Here is an 11,701-nt window from a genome sequence, read left to right as displayed (position 1 = left end):
GTAACAAAGAGAATTGAATGAAGATGGCAGACTGAAAACACACCATGTGTTGGTCTAATTTTTTCAAACCCTTCCCGTATTTCTGGTACCCCAAATTATTCGGGCCTTGACCCCCATTCTAGAAAACCCATTTGTACAAGTGGCTACTGGCAGCTACAGTTCCGTAAGTCACTGAGCATCCCATCTGGTCAGACAATTTTGGAATACTTGGTGACTCTGGAATAGAGTCTTTCTTTTTTTTTAAGTTTATTTTCATTATTTTGTTTTTTTATATATGGGTGTTTTGCTTATGTGTATGTCTACATACTATATGTGTTCCTGGTATCAGAGGAAGCCAGAAGAATGGATCAGACCTCCTTGATGTAGGTGCTGAGACTAGAATCCAGATCTTTTAGAACAACAGCCAGCACTCTTAACCACCTGGCCCATCTCTCCTTTCCAAGTCTTTCTTAAGATGCGGTAGTGACCCCCAAGTTTATACAGATAAAGAAAACAGAACATCCTGACTCCTTGTGTAAATTTGATCTCAAGTGACTGACTTATGACTTATTTATTTGTTCAATGTATATGAGTACACTCGATGTCTTCAGACACACCAGAAGAGGGCATCGGATCTCATTACAGATGGTTGTGAGCCACCATGTGGTTGCTGGGATTTGAACTCAGGACCTCTGGAAGAGCAGTCAGTGCTCCTAACCACTGAGCCATCTCTCTAGCTCCTCAGGTGACGTCTATGCATGTCACGAAGCTTTATCAAAAAACTTCAGGGTAGACATTTGTCTCTTAAGTGAGAAGGTGACATTGACATTTGTCAAGGTCTGACCTTCAGTGGATATACAGGCTGCTAGGATTTTTATATTGTAAAATAAATAAAATAAAATAAAATCCAGGATTAAAAAAAAAAAAACTAGTTTCTACCAAGTTTCTAAGCATATTATTTTTCGACTAAACCCAGTCCATTCATTTTTTTTTTTTAAATTTCTGCTTTTTTTGAGCAAAACTAAATGTTTTCTTTTGTGGAGAAATAATCTGTCATTGAGGAAATCCATTCTAATCTTTACCATCAAGTGTTTCTGCCAGCCCAGGCTTCTCCAAGTTCTTTAACTGCTGAACAGGAGCCCAAAGGAATCGACTGTTGCAGGGTCCCAGGAATAGAGGCAAAGGCCTTGAGTGGAGGACAGCACCAGAGGCCATCTATAAACCAGAACACAGGTGGAGCCGATAATGCTTGCATGGTGACCCTGGGGATGTGTGGGAGACCCCACTGATGTGAAGACAGCCTGAGAACGAGATGACAGTGGGACAGGAAGTGCTGAGGCTTTGAGGCTGCCCTGAGCCCAAGGGCAAGTCTAGCCAAACCTGTGGTGTTCTGTGGGGAGAGAAGTGGATTGTTTTCATGGCTTCTGGGTGGTGCCATTGCCACTGATGGCTGCAGGGGAGAAAGCGCCTCAGAACCACAGGCCCGAAAGTTAATAAATGTCATCATTGTTCCGTATTATTTTGCCCTCTAGGGAATAACTGGGTATGTCTGGAGACAGTTTTGGTTGGCACAGCTAAGAAGAGGGCTACTGCTGACACGTACTTGGTTATGGGCCACATGTTCTGTCAAAGGTTCAAAAATGCAAAGGTTAGTTCTTAAATAAAAAATGATTGATTCCCAAATGTAAGTAATGCCAGGACTGTGAGACTTGGTTTTATTTTATTTTTAATTGTAAATGTATTAAATTTTAGTGTGTGTGTGTGTCCTTGTTTTAAATGATGAGCAGATAGTAGCTCATTTAAATCGCTATAGCAACTGTGTTGAAAGCATCTTGTTTCAGATGAAGAAGGTGACTTACTGAATGTCACACCTGCAGTGGAGGGAGCAGGCCAGAGGGAAGCTCTGATGTGCCAATGCAGTCACTGCAGAGGTGGTAGGGGTCGAGGTAGGGGGGAGTGGAGGGTTGGGGTAAGGCTGTTGTGTCAAAACTGAGGGTGGAATGAATTTTCAGAGAAGATAATTGTTTCAACAGGCAGGTGTGGTTCATGATGAGCTTTAGATACTGCTTAATGTCCAAGCGCAAGCTCAAAGACATGGGATGGATAATTGAAGTATAGTATCATAAGAAGGGCCTTCGGTATAGTCTACATATAATAAATGGCAATAACTTAAGGAATGAAATTCTGTAACTTTTCCTGAGTCTGTACCTGGGAAAGCATTGCCACAGTCATGGCAGAGAACATGTCCACTCTCCTAGAAGTTCTTTCTGACTATTTATACTCCATCTTTCCACCAACCATCTCACTACACCTCCAGTTCCTGGTCAGCCAACCATCTGTGTTCTATTCCTTTAGATGAGTTTGCTTATTTTGACATTTTATTTTATTTTATGATTCATTTTTTATTGATTTAAATTTTATTGCATTATGATGAGAAAAGATACATGATTTCAATTTATCTGAATTTGTTAACATTTAAAAACATATTTTAAGTAAATAGAATTAAATTACATTCTTGTTTCCCTTTTGTACCCCAACGCCTCCCAGAGACCTCACCTTCAATACCTACAATATCTTTTTTTGTCATATTCTTTAAAATTTATAAAATACTATAACAATAAAAATGAGTATTATAAAAGTTGTTTGATATAAAACAACAATCAATTGAACCGTCTTATATAGATACTTGTCTACAGCAATACTGAAAATACATTTTTCTCAATATAAATTTTAAATAACTAAACATATTAGCTGTATATTTAAAAAATACGTCACTACTAGTATTTGCTTAAATGAACATAAATACATAAAGTCTTTTGTTTGTTTCTTTGTTTTGTATTTAGTAGAGCTTAAAATCTTGGCTCTTCCTGTGGTACAAGCCCAAAATAAGACATTGGATTTCATTGTAATAAGGCTGTACTTCAATGACCCTCATATCACCAAAGGATTTTACCTCCATCATAGCTAAGCTGAGAGCTGACAGTTCTGCTGTGCCAAGGAATGAATTGTAGGCATGATTTTTGGATACAGACTTCTTGCTATGGTCAAAGCTATTTGACTTGAGTGAGTTATTCTCAGGCCACAGAGAACAGGTTACATTCATTTAAGAAATGGTGTGTGTATTAAGATGGTCTATCCATAAAGTCATTCACCAACAGTTTCAATGAACAATGGTTCTGCTTGGAGGGTGGCACAGACATTAGGTGAGGGTAAGAATCTGGTTCATTGGCTGTGATAACTTGGAAAAGCATTCATCTCAGAGAAAGAGTAATTTATAAAGCCATCTTCTTCAAACTTGATACAAGAGTTACAAATGTCAAGCAAAGCATTCAGTCTCACTCTTTAAGTGAGACTCTTACAAGCCACCTCCCAATTTAATTGTCTACGTTTCTTTTGGCTGTATAAATACTTTTAAAATATGTAAGCTGTTCTGAAAACCATAGTATAGTGTAAAAACATGAAGTAAACAATACTACTAATAGAGAGGCTGAGATAAGAGAAGCAAGATTTCAAGACCCTTATGTTGTACACAGCCAGACACTGTCACAAACATACAAGCTGACAGTGTATATAGATTGTACAATGTTGGACCTATTTCTCCAATTACCAAATTAGAGAGACCATTGTCTGACAGTCAACAAATTTCTAATTCCTCATATTTTTGGATTTCAATCAATTAGAATATGTTGGTAAAATTAATTTTCATATTAAGATATTAAGAAAAAGTAATTGTTACTTCCTGTTGTCTTTGTTGTAAGAACTGGAATTAGGTTTGTGTGGGTTTGTTGAAAGATTACTTTCTTGCTTCTTTTAGGGTGTAATTTTGCTCCTTATGTTATCTATTATCCTTTGTAGGGCTGGAATTGTGGAAAGATATTGTGTAAATTTCATTTTGTCATAGAATATTTTGTTTTCTCCTTCTATGGTAATTGAGAATTTTACTGGGTATAGTAGTCTGGGCTGGCATTTGTGTTCTCTTAGTGTCTGCATGACATCTGCTCAGGATCTTCTAGCTTTCATAGTCTCTGGTGAGAAGTCTGGTGTAATTCTGAAAGGCCTGCCTTTATATGTTACTTGACCTTTTTCCTTTACTGCTTTTAAAATTCTTTCTTTGTTTAGTGCATTTCGTGTTTTGGTTATTATGTGACAGGAGAATTTCTTTTCTGGTCCAGTCTATTTGGAGTTCTGTAGGCTTCTTGTATGTTCATGCGCATCTCTTTCTTTAGGTTAGGGAAGTTTTCTTCTATAATTTTGTTGAAGATATTTACTGGCCCATTACATTGGGAGTCTTCACTCTCTTCTATACCTATTATCCTTAGGTTTGGTCTTCTCATTGCGTCCTGGATTTTCCTGGATGTTTGGGGTTAGGAGCTTTTTGCTTTTTGCATTTTCTTTGACTGTTGTGTCAATGTTTTTTATAGTGTCTTCTGCCCCTGAGATTCTCTCTTCTATCTCTTGTATTCTGTTGGTGATGCTTTCATCTATGACTCTTGATTTCTTTCCTAGGTTTTCTATCTCCAGGGATGTCCTTCTTTCTGATTTCTTTATTGTTTCTATTTCCATTGTTAGATTCCAGATGGTTTTGTTCATTTCCTTCACCTGTTTGATTGTGTTTTCCTGTAGTTCTTTAAGGGAATTTTGTGTTTCCTCTTGAAGGGCTTCTAGCTGTTTACCTGTGTATTTTTTTGAGGGTGCTGTGTATGTCTTTCTTAAGGTCCTGTATCATCATCATGATAAGTGATTTTATATCTAAATCTTGCGTTTCCGTTGTGATGGTGTGTTCAGGACTTCTATGGTGGGAGTATTGGGATCTGATGATGCCAAGTAACTTTGGCTTGTGTTGCTTATATTCTTACACTTTCCCCGAGCCATCTGGTTATCTCTAGTGCTACCTGCCCTTGCTAAATCTGACTGGAGCCTGTCCTTCCTGTGATCCTGATTGTGTCAGAACTCCTCAGAGTCAAGATGTCTCTGTGATCCTGTGATTCTGGGATCCTGTGATCCTGGGCTTGTTAGAGTGCCTGGGAGTGGAGCTTCCTCTGGGTGTTGTGGGACTGGCTGTGGAATATGCACCCAAGGTCTGCTCAGGGCACCAGCTCAGACAGACTGGAAGGAACCTGAGCCACTGGGCTGGTGGAGTTCCTATGTGCCTGGGCCCTGCTGGTCCCAGTTACTCCTGGTGTTGGGACAGATGTTGTGTCCTGCTCACCTCTGAACCTGGGCGTGTTAGAGCGCCTGGGAGTGGAGCTTCCTCTGGGTGTTGTGGGACTGGCTATTTTGACATTTTATGTAAATGAAATTCTACCACCTTTCCTTTTTGTTTCCATGTCTTTCCTTAGCTTCCTTTCCTTAGGATTGTCTTGTGAGTCATCCATATTGTTACAAGTATTACCATTTCCTTTTTGTTATTAGATATTTTCTTTATTTACATGTCATATGATTTCTCCTTTCCCAGTTTCCCCTCCAAAAAACAAACAAACAAACAAACTAACAAAACCAACAAAAACAAACCCCTGTTGCCTCCCCCCTCCCCATGCTTGCCACCCCACCCTCTCCCACTTATTGGCCCTGGCATTCCCCTACACTGGGGCACAGAACCTTCACAGGGCCAAGGGCCTCTCCTCCTATTGATGATTGAATTTGTAATCCTCTACTATACACATGCTGTCAGAACAATCAGTCCCACCATGTATAGTCCTTGGTTGGTGGTTGAGCCCCTGGGAGCTCTGAGGATACTAGTTAGTTCATATTGTTGTTCGTCCTATGGGGCTGCAAACCCTTCAGCTCCCTTGGTACTTTCTCTAATTCCTTCATTGGGGACCCTGTACTCAGTTCAATGGATGACATCTACATCTTTGTTAGTCAGGTACTGTCAGAGCCTCTCAGGAGATAACTATATTAGGCTGGCTTGTCCTTCCTTCAGTCTCTGCTCCATAGTTAGTCTCTGCAACTCCTTCCATGGGTATTTGGTTCCCCCTTTTAAGAAGGAATGAAGCATCCACATTTTGGTCTTCTTTCTTTCTTCTTGAGTTTCTTGTGGTTTGTGGGTTGTACTTTGAGTATTCAAAACTTCTGGGCTAATAACCACTTATCAGAGAATGCATACCATATGTGTTCTTTTGTGATTGGGTTACCTCACTCAGGATGATATTCTCCAGATCCATCCATTTCCCTAAGAATTTACCATTTCCTTTTTATTGCTAAATAGTGTTCAATCCTATGGATCTACCACAATTTGTAAGTGTTTGATGTTGAAGCCTTGCCTGGGGTGTCCACCTGCATTAGTGGTCAGGTTTCTCTGTCACAGTTCCATTGCCCACAGTCATATTTACCAGAGTTGTGAATGCTAGCACATGCCAATATGTACCTCGTTGTTGATATCAAATGTTTTACAGGCTTTTAATTTGTTTTGGAAAATACCCTGTTTTGAAATGGCTAGGTTATTTGGTAAGTGTATATTTAATATTTCAAGAAATGGCTGAACTGTATTCTATAACTATCATTCCATTTTTTATGGTCCCACTGCTTACCTAGAGTGTCCGACATGCTCCACCATCTTCAACAACTGTTTAGTTTGTTTAGTCTTTGGGATCTTAGATAGCAGGTGTGTAATGGCATATAGTAAGTGACACTAAGTAAGGAATGAAATTCTATTTCTTTACCTAAGTCTGTACCCACAAAAGCATTGCCACAATCAGGATAGAGAGCATGTCCACCATTCTAGAAGTTTCTTCATGACTATGTATGACCCATCCTTCTACCAGCATCCTCATTATTCCTTGGATTCCTGGTGGATTGTCTTCTCTGAAAGATCATTCCACCTTTGGTTTTGTTGGCATGGCAGCTCCTCACTCCACTGACTGCATTGCTGCTCCCTCTGGTGTTTCCCTAATGCAAATGGCAGCTGATGTTGAACATCATCCCAGGTACCTGTTTGCCTGCCTTCTACAGCCTTGCTATGTGCTCAAATATGTTGTCTGTTTAAAAAATTGACTTCTATGTTAGCCAGGTTCTCCAGAGAGGAGCACCTGGAGAAAGGACACACCACACACACACACACACACACACACACACAGAGGCAGACACAGAGAGATCGAGACAGACAGAAACACAGAGACATGGAGAGAGAGAGAGTAGACTGAGAGAGAGACAGCCTCACAGAGACAGAGAGACAGAGACCCTTAGAGAGACAGAGAAAGATGTAGAGAAATAGAGATTCACAGAGATAGGCTGAGAGACAGAGAGACACGGGCAGAGAGATGGAAAGACAGACAGAGAGACAGACATTGACTTAAGGAACTGGCCCATGTGGGTGGAGGTTGGCAGGTCTACAGTGTACATGTAGGTATCTACTCATGCTGGGTCAGGAGCTGGTGTACAAGCTCTTTCCTTCTTCCTTGGAGGACTCTCTTTTTGAGGTCCGAAGCTCACTGAAAGAGCCCACCCATTACAGAACAACCTGCTTTACTGGATATCTATTTGATTTCAGTTAATCATATCTCGAAAGCACCCGCATGGCTGCCTACACGGAGACTGTGGCTTAGCCAGGAAGACACATAAGAGTACCTGCCACAGGCTTGTTCTTATTGTTGGTTTCATTTTTTTTTTTTTTTTTAACATTGTGTGTTGCAGCGTGTGCCATGTACTCCTGTGAGAGTCAGAGGACAACTTTCAGAAGCGGGTTCTCTTGCTGCTTTTGGGAGGCTAGATTTCTCTTGTTTCTGCCCAGCCATGTACTCCAGCGTAGCCATCCAGAAAGAGTCTGTGCAGTTCTTCTGTCTCTGCCTCCCATATAGGAATTCTATGCTTAATGCAGCCTTTTTAAATGACTTTGAGGTATGGAGCTCAGACTTGGCTCCAAATAGTGCATCATGGCAGCTTCAGTAAACACTTTGTGATCAGTCTATAAAACACTAGGGCTTGATGACTTTGAAGACAGTTTGTGCTCCCTAGGAGCTGAGAGACACAGAACCAAAACACAAAAGCAGATGAGCCCCCTTCTGCCTGCAGTACTTTCTGTCTTTCCTGGACTCTTTGAAGACTGATTGGAGACATGTTTTAGCCATTGCTGTAGCAAAGTGCTTTAAACTGAGTAACCTAAAACACAGTTTTAGAAAAAAATATTTTTATTTGTATATATATGTAGGTGTGTATTTGGAGAGTGGAGGTGGCCATTTGTATGTAAATGTAGTGCCCGTGGAAGCTGGAAGAGGAGACTGGGTCCCCTGGAAAAAGCAGTGGTGAGCCACCTAGTATGAGTTCTGGATATCAAACCGGAGTTTTCTGCCAGAGCAGTACCTATCCTTAACCATTGAGCAGTCTTCCCAGTCCCTGTAAACACAAATTGTTGCTTTCATTTTTGATATCTGAGAAATATAAAACCAGGGATAACACTTGCTTTCTGGTCTTAGCAGACCAGACTGGCCTCGAACTCAGTGATTCTCCCACTTCAGCCTCCCTTGTGGGTGCTGGGTTATAGGTGAGTCTTGAACCTTGACCCCTGGCTTTTACCTTTAGTTCTGAAACTCAGCCATTTGGACACTTCAGGATATCAAGAGAGCAACTGGTCAAGACTGTAGCTGTCTTTGATTACCAGTATTCATCAGTGCACAGTGACATTCAGTTTCCAGCCCCATGGCTTCTCCCAGCAGTGCAAGTGACAAGGGGCAGCTTGTCCCTGTGCTGACATGGCCTCACTCTTGCGTGGGTGAAAAGACAGGCCACCCCACACCTTTCCATTGCCCCTGAAGCAGGTAAACTCCTATCAAGCAAAGATAGGGCTCTTCATTCTTTATTGTGTAGGGATTTCTAAAGAGTACTTGAAGACATGTTTTAATTTGTTGGGACTCTATCACAAAATAGTATAGACTACATGGCCTGTGCATTACTTACATTTCTTTAAAAATTATTTTTAGCTTTATTTATATTTTTTGTTTGTGAATGTTTTGCCTGAATGTATTTATACCACTGGTGTGCCTGGTATCTGCAGAGGTCAGAAAAGGATGTCAGATCTTACGGAATTGGACTCACAGAAGACTTTAGCCATCTGGGAACTGGGAATCCAACCTGGCTCCTCTGGGATGGAGCCATTTCTCCATGCTCTGTTGCTTAAGTTTCTAGAGGCTGGGAAATTCCAAATCAAGGTACTGGCTGATTTGGTGCCTTGAGAGGACTCACTTTCTAGCTGGCAGAGAAGCCTCTCTGCTATATTTCTAGGTGGTGGAAGGGTGTACCAGCACCCACAGACCTCTTTTTCTTTAAAGTTATTTTTATTTTATTTTATTTTAATTTTATTTTATTTTATTTTATTTTTATGATCACACTGTAGCTATCTTCTGACACCTCAGAAGAGAGCATTACATCCGATCCCATTACAGATGGTTGTGAGCCACAGTATGGTAGCTGGGGATTGAACTCAAGATTGTGGAAGAGCAGTCAGTGCTAAGTCATCTCTCCAGCCCTGCTTATGGACCTCCTAAAAGCACTAATTCTAGTCTCTAGAACTCCCCCTAATGACAAACGTCTGTCAGAGTGATTGAAGACTCCCTCTTCCCATGGCCCATGATGGCCTCCTGCTACAAGACTCCCTCTTCCCATGGCCCATGATGGCCTCCTGCTTCAATCGGTCTTGTTTGTTCTGAGACTATTTTCAAATAACTTCAATACATTCTTCAAAAGTTATTTAAAATTAATTTTATATTTTTGCAATAATCATACATATTTCTAGGGCACACTGATATTTTGGTATATGTGTGATAAAGTCAGGACAATTAGTATAACATCAAATCAAATACTTGATGAGGTCTTTGTGTTGGGAAGATCCCAAATGATCTCTGAGCCATTTTAAAATAAACATTTTTTAAAGGCTATATACAGCCTTCTGCACTATTTACTTCTTTCAGCCATCATACTAGCCATGTCTACCCTGTGATAGAATACCTGAAGTCACTTTCTCATTACAGAGGTTTATCCTGGCCTACCGCTTTAGAGGTGATCACCGATGATAAGGGAATGGAGCCTTTGTTTGGAGATGTGGCAAGGCAGCCTATGTTGTTGGGAATGCAGGGCAGAGCAAAGCTGCCCATTTATCACCAGGAAGTAAAGAAAGAGGAAGAAGCAGACATGGGGTCCTGTTCCTCCTTAGGGTGTGCCTCTGATGATACAAAGACATCCCAGTAGGCTGGACCAAGTCTTAAACACATGGATCTTTGTGGAACTCTTCAACATCTAAACTGTAGTGCCATCTAAGGTGAGCAGTAGACTAGACAGTTGGATGCCTACCTTGGATTTCAGGAAAAAGGTGGGAGTGGGAGATGTTAACTTTTGGAGTTCTTGTATGGCATCTGAGCTTGAGAAGGGGTGTGGTCACCAAGAGAGTGACTGTGGTTAGAGAAGCTTCAAGGACTGCAGCACAGGGCCACTCTGACATTTAGATGTCAATGAGAAGGAGAGGGAGAGAAAAAAATTGCAAAGCTTGGGGACAAGGGACTCTCTATACAGCAAAAGAAGGCCAGTGTGACACTTTAAACGGAATGGTGCTGCCACCTGTTATCACAAGCCCATATCACAGCTCTCATTGGCTAAGCTGGTTGGCAGTGCCTGGTGATTGACAAGACATTCGGAGTGAAGGAGTGTGGGCAGAAGCATTGGGTTGGTTTCAAGATAGTGGAAGGGCTTAGTAGGAACACAAGTTACAGACATGGCACCCTTTGCCCTGTCCAGGGTACTGGAGACACAGAGTAACCATGAAGGCACAGGGAGCTCTTCAGGAGCTTATGCTCACACAGGGAACTAATGGTCCATTTGACTGTTGATGCTACCATTCGAGGAAAAGAACATGCAGTCTGGGACAGTGTTGTGCATTTAAATATTCAATGTCTTGTGTCTGCTCATGGAGCTTTTGATTCTTTGGTTTTGGTGGTGCTTAGGAGTCAACATTTTAATAGTATCTTATGCGGCCTCTGATACAATTTGTTTCAACACACCTGTTGAGACATCCTTAGCCACAAGGCCTTTGAAAGGTTAAATGCTCAGATTGGTGTAATTGGATGGGTTAGTAGATGGTAGGGCGGTCATGGAACTCATTAGGTGAGTGGGCTTATGAATAAGGGGCAGAGAGTGTTGTAGTTACACACATGATGGATACTCGGGAGGTAGAATAGGGTTTGGAGATTGCTGGCAGCCACAAGAGCATATGAGAGGAAGAAGGGTTAAGGATGCCTTCCAGGTCTGAGGCTTGAGTAATCAGGTTGGCGGTGACATAATTTTAAGAGATAAAACAAAGTCAACCAACCAACAGTAACGCTTGGCTTTTCCTCCCAACCACTTTGTTCCCAGAAATAACAACTCTGAGACTAATTTTTTTAATAATAAATGCTTAGACCAATAGCCTTGATTCTGTTCCCAGGCCAACTCATATCTTAATAATCCAGTTTATTCTATTCTAAGTGTGCCACACGGCTGGTTACCTTCTTTTCAGTTTATGTGTCATGTCTCCTCAGAGTTCCCTGGTAGATCTCCCTGAGTCTGACTCTTTTTTTGTTTGTTTGTTTTCGAGACAGGGTTTCTCTGTGTAGCCCTGGCTGTCCTGGAACTCACTCTGTAGACCAGGCTGGCCTCGAACTCAGAAACCCACCTCCCTCTGCCTCCCAATTGCTGGGATTAAAGGCGTGCCACCACTGCCTGGAGTCTGACTCTTTTCCAGAATCTTCCCTCTCCCTCT

At 41.4% G+C, this 11,701-nt stretch overlaps 1 pseudogene; it reads left to right on the top strand.

The window, feature by feature from the left end:
• Positions 1-11,053: 11,053 nt before the first annotated feature.
• LOC116073609 overlaps positions 11,054-11,701 on the top strand; it is an 18,045-nt pseudogene continuing 17,397 nt past the window's right edge.

The sequence above is a fragment of the Mastomys coucha genome, unplaced genomic scaffold (genome assembly GCF_008632895.1).
Source record: "Mastomys coucha isolate ucsf_1 unplaced genomic scaffold, UCSF_Mcou_1 pScaffold23, whole genome shotgun sequence".
NCBI lineage: Eukaryota > Metazoa > Chordata > Mammalia > Rodentia > Muridae > Mastomys > Mastomys coucha.
This window is presented reverse-complemented; position numbering and strand designations above follow the sequence as displayed.